This window comes from Poecilia formosa, unplaced genomic scaffold, assembly GCF_000485575.1.
Source record: "Poecilia formosa unplaced genomic scaffold, Poecilia_formosa-5.1.2 Scaffold10, whole genome shotgun sequence".
Lineage (NCBI taxonomy): Eukaryota > Metazoa > Chordata > Actinopteri > Cyprinodontiformes > Poeciliidae > Poecilia > Poecilia formosa.
The window spans coordinates 2,781,694-2,787,557 of NW_006799949.1; positions in this window are offsets into that span (position 1 = coordinate 2,781,694).

A 5,864-nucleotide genomic window follows, 5' to 3' on the forward strand; every position below is an offset into this window, starting at 1 on the left:
GGACTTTTTTCAAGTTAATGGCTCTGCAGGGTGTGAATTAAGCATCCACTGTGATGATTTTCTCCTGTGAAAATAGCAGTAGTCTGTGACCTGTTAATTGATCACTTCTGCAGTTCTGCTCTGCAGGCAACTGAATGTTTTCTCTTATGTGTATGGAAAAGAAAGGGCAGAATACAAGGGCTTCTTATATTCCATCTGATCACTTTGAAGAAGTCTGGGGGAGATGAAGTCATCCTTTGCTGATTTCCAAATAAAACAGAAGACAACAGCTGAGCAAGCCAATGAACTGGCTTCACTCAGTCACCCAGCAGCATGCATGACACATATAAGGGAAATGCTTATAAAGGCCAGTATGTGGTCTGATGGTCGGTTAACTTCCTGAAGGGTGATGAAAAGGTCTCTGTTTGAGAGCGTTGGTAAGTGGTAAATAAATGACCAATGATCAGAGGAGAGTTTTCATCACTTAAAGGTTTCCCAACTAACCGGTCTCATTTTGTCATTTAACTCATCAGATGTTACTCTGTCCTTCATATTTTTCAACGTTTGTCGTGCAAAACACAAAAAAGTGCACAAGCCTTCTTAAATACACCATTATCTATCATGATGGCTTCAGAGAGCTACACCTAACTAGGAAGTGACTTTTTAAAGTTCTAAGTAATGACATAGTGGCACAGTAATCCTTCATAAGTAAGAGTGGCTCTTTGTTTTAAAAGTTTCTTTGCCATGTAAAGCCTTCCCAAAAACTGGAGCTCTGTCTCACACCTGAACAACAGGGAGAAACCACATATGTTTCCATTATATAAAAAAAATGCTCCCCAAGACAGTTATTTGTGAAATGACACATGTACACGTATCTCACTCCAATACAAACCCTTTGCCATATGGGAGCAGTTAGCCTCATTCCTAAGCGCTGATTGCTACTTGTGGAGAATCAATGGACTAAAGCTTAACCATTTGTCCAGACTTCGAATAAAATAACTGAAAACTTTATTTAGAAGCTAAAGATTAGTTACCTAAATCAGAGTGTTCTGTCTACCGTAAAAATTAACCAGATCATTCACTGCTTTATGGGATTTTTTTTGCATTGGATTCCTTGCCATTGCTGGCTAAAGAGGAGAGAACAGGGGGATATAATGTGGAAACTCCACAGGAATGGTGATTACGGGCCACTGAATTGAAACCAGCTAGAGAGAAACTAGATCTGAGTCTGAGAGATGTATTATGGTAGTTAAAGCAAATAAAAGCTTCAACCCATCACAGTATTTTCTCCCAGCCTCCCCCTATCAACAATGGACAATAAAAAAGAGATGAAACAGAAGTCTGTAAATGGGAGAAAAAGATTTCTTTGAGCATTCAGTGGAAGACAGATTAAAAGGAAGCTAAAGAAACAGAAAAGCACTAAAAGGTCAGGTAAGGAGTGCTGTGACCTGAAAACTGAACCCCGTTTGTTGTAGTTATTACCGAGAGTTACCAGCTTAAATTACAAGCATCACAGAGAACTGCCCAATTTAAATCTAATTCCTCTGACCAATCACAGCCCACACACATAACTCCTCCTAGTTCATAGAATAAAATAAACATTTTGAAACTTTTACCACCAAAGAAATGACTTTAGTTAGACTATGAGGGTTAACACTATGTACAGCTCTGGGGAAATTAAGAGACCCCTGCAAAATTGTCAGTTCTCTGATTTTACTCTTTATAAGTATATGCTTGAGTTGGACATTGTTCATTTATCCTATGAACTACTGACAACATGTCTCTGAAATTTCAAGCAAAATTTCAGTATTTGCAGAAAATGAGAAATGGTCAAAATAACAAAAAAAGATCCAGACCTCAAATAATGCAAAGAAAACTAGTTTATGTTAATTTAGGGACAACAATACTAGTATTTTAACTCAGGAAGAGTTCAGAAACCAATATTTGGTGAAATATCCAGGAGGTTTTCAATGGGGTTCAGTGCAGTGGTCTCTTATTGTTTTCCAGATCTGTATGTTTATGGATATGTTTATGAATTTGTAATATGCTAACCAGAAAACTTCATTTTTGCCCGTAGAAGAAGAAGCATGCAGTGCATGCTGGGATAGTTGTCAGAACCCTGGTTTGTTAATAAAGTTTGACTGACCTATCTACCTACCGACCGTCTAGAATCAGGTCGTCTGCAGGTCATTTAGCACCACGTTCTCCACGAACATGCTGTGCGCGAACGGAGCGTTGTAGCGCTCGTGTTGCGTTTAAAGGCGGCTCGGAAAAACAGGTTACAACATGTTAACAACGGATTAAACAGTTTTAACTGCTGATAAAAGTGACAGAGGACACTGATATGGGAAGCGCGGAAGACCCTACTGTATCAAATTGACAGAGGAATAACAGAGAGTTGGCCATTCTAAGGTAAAAACCCAGCGCATACAGCGTTCATGTTTTTTTTTTCCCCATCCAGACGGCTTCCCGCGCCCCCCCTGCAATGGCACGGCGCGCCCTTGTGGGGGCGCCAAGCAGAGGTTTGGGAACCTCTGCTTTAGACATTCATCCGGGGTGCTTCGGGGTTGCTTTGACTAGGGTTACCAAGGGACCAGCCCCTATACATTTAAAGCCGGGGAGGGCGGGGGACGAGAGACAGAGACTGCGGCGGCAGCGTTTCGGTTGGTCTGTGCTACCCAGAAAGCAGTTGGGCACAATATCGCAACACCAACACCGTGAGTGAAACAATGACTGGGGCAGCCTACTATATAATGTACTCGGAGACCATTTCTTTATTATTACACATCCACATTTGTAGAGTACGGAACAAATCGCGTCCCGTATAGCTTCAATACTGGACCGGTGGCAGCCCTAACTGTAGCGTCTGATAATGCGGTGCGCCTCATATATGAAAAAAGTTTTAAAATAGTCCGTTCATTGGAGGTGCACCTTATAGTGCGGAAAATACGGTACCCAAATTAACTGAGGATCTGAAATTTAAAAAGTACTGTAAACATGCAAAAAGTTACTGCTATACACAGATCCAAAGTCATTGCTTTTATTGGTGAAAAAAACTGGTTTTATTTTGAAGGTGGGTGTTTCTGTTTCTGCACTGCCCACATGTGCAACATTGTCACTTCATGTTAAAAGAGATTGATACATAAAGTAGAGTTTTTAGCAATGCACCATTTTCAAAGAAAGAGATGCACACTATATCATTATCACTGTCAGTGTGCACATTAATAATATTGCAAAAGACCATTTGGAATGCAATATCTGCTGGTTATTAACTCCAGATGTCATGAAAACACATTTTGCATGCCAATAAGATATTAGGCCTGCTGGATCAGTTTTACTGCAGCAGAACAAAAACTAAAATAGTGCAAGTCGCAAAGATACTAAAGGTCACAAAGAGTTTTAGAAGAAACAATATTAAAATGCTACTTCCTAATATGGTGTCGCAGTTCTCCAAAGTATTTTTTAAGGTACGGAGGGAGTAGCTCTTTTTGAGAAAAACATACCGATGTTCTCAAAGATTACATCTTAAGTTAACAATGTGACATTAAACAAATAGCAAAATACTTGAATATTTTTGACAATTGTTTTTGTAAAAGATACTTTTACAACATAAGATAAGGAAATTGTAGTTATCAGCTTGGCATGTCACATTTTATTATTCATTTACAAAACTATTATCCACAGCAGCTAAAATTAATTAATTTATATTAGCTGGTGCTGGAGGGGTGTACACACTGATGGTGGCAAGCTGCTGTGTAGCTGCAGCTGCAGAAGAAAACTCTTGCATGTTCAAAAGCACGTGCAAAATCCAAACATCAGAATGTAGTAACATTTCTCCCAGTGTCTACAATAGTTTTAACTATAGTTTTAACTGTTGTTAAAACTATTGTAGGTGTCTTAGAGAGAAAACTTTCCGTTTTTTGCTGCAGACATTTATTTAATATTTCATTACAAAGACTGTTTTGAAAAGTCTTTGCATTGCTACTGGACTAAAATCTAAAAACAGCTCCAGATAAATGTTTAATTTTTACACTTTAAATTAGTCTTTAGTAACATTAGAAAATCCAGCATGTGGGGAAACTCATGCACATTTTTGTTGATCTTGTGTCCCTTTACATGGTCCGTAGCTTTATTTGATCAAAAACAGCAGCACTGAAGGCAAGAAAAACAGGATACTTCATATTTTAGCTGATGTTTTTATTTTCTCTCTTCCTGCAGCGTTGCACCAATAGCTGTGGAAAATCATCAAAAGACCACAGCAACACATGCATGTGAAGGCAGAGGTTTAAGTTAACCCCCCCAGGCCCAATTCCTCCATTTCTGAATTTTGAACACTTGACAGCATATTATTTTCATCAACATAGGAACCCAAATCCTGCAAGAAAGGCGCAGAAACAATTAGATGATTGAAATTGGAGTATTCTGAATTTGAAACGTGATATCAATGAATTAAGCTTAACACTATTGAGAGAAACCGAAGGATCGTGTTGATGCTCGCTTGGTTGCTCTGGAGTGTGCGTTGAATTTCAGCGGGCCCTTCTGCTGCACCCAGTGGCCTCTGCACCTGGCTTTAACACCGTGACATCACCACTGGAAACGGGACTGTTTGGTTTATCACGGCTGTGCAGTGAAGAAGTCAATCAGTCATCCTCCTCCATGGATATCCACTATCACAACATCGCCTAATCAAAAGATTAAAGGAGGCTTGTAATTTGTCCAAATTTGTGTCGAAAAGGATTGCAAAGGCAGGGGGAAATTGTAGATATTATAAATGTGGCAAGGCTCCATGTAAAATATGGAACCTTGAGGTTTGCTGTAGCGTCTACAAGGATAAAATGGTCTCACATGATTTGGATTTTCGAAGTGCTGGAGGCAGTAAGCTCAAACTCAACACAGTGATGGTGATTGGACTAGAGAGAAAACTTTTCGTTTTTGCTGGAGACATTTATTTGATATTTCAAACTTTTCTACAACATCAATTAAGTTTAAGAACTAGAAATAAAGCAACGCTATGACATATTTTTACTTTCATTTGTGAGGACCTTTGTATGCCTTCTTACATTCTCTGGTAAGATATGGCTCACTGTTACATATTTACTGGAAACAAAAGCACTAAATAATCATTTCATGCATTTAATAAAGTACAGAGATAATCTACTGTATCTCAATTCATTAAGAAAGACATTATACGGCTAAATTACACACAAACCAATTTCTTATGTTAATTATATATTTTTTTCTTATAGCTAATGAAAACATGTCATTTAAGATCAAGATACTACATTTAACCAATAAAAAAATAAGACAGTATTAAAATGGAAAAACAAAAAACAAACAAAAAAACATTTATAATAAACCTTTAATCTATATTTATTTCCATTTCTATTTATTAACTTAAAATTTTGCTGTCATATGTGTTCTTTAATTATACAAATATTTTCCATTTCTTTTACTAAAAATCACCAGTGGAATCTACAATTTCAACATTTACTCCCACTGTGATCATCATGTAGTCTCTTTGTTTTTATGATTCATGCAAAGCCTTGAAACATGTAAGTTATTTGATGCTGTTTCAGTTCATAGCTTTCTTAATGATCTCTCAAATCCTCTGACTCAAAAGAAGCAAAAATAAAAAAGTCTAAATATTTTATATTTATATTTGTAGTGAGGAAAATGCTATACCTTAAAATTTTTCAAAATAATTCACAGCAAGTTGAGAGAATTATTTTTACTTGCTTAGTCGAGTAGTTTTAAAACATTCATGTTAAATGTGAAGTGGTGAGTCTAGGCAAGTTTAATTGCTAACATACAGCATTTTTTTCTAACACAAAAGATACCATAAAACCAATGTGATAATTTTAATTTCAGTTAAAAGCAATAACAAT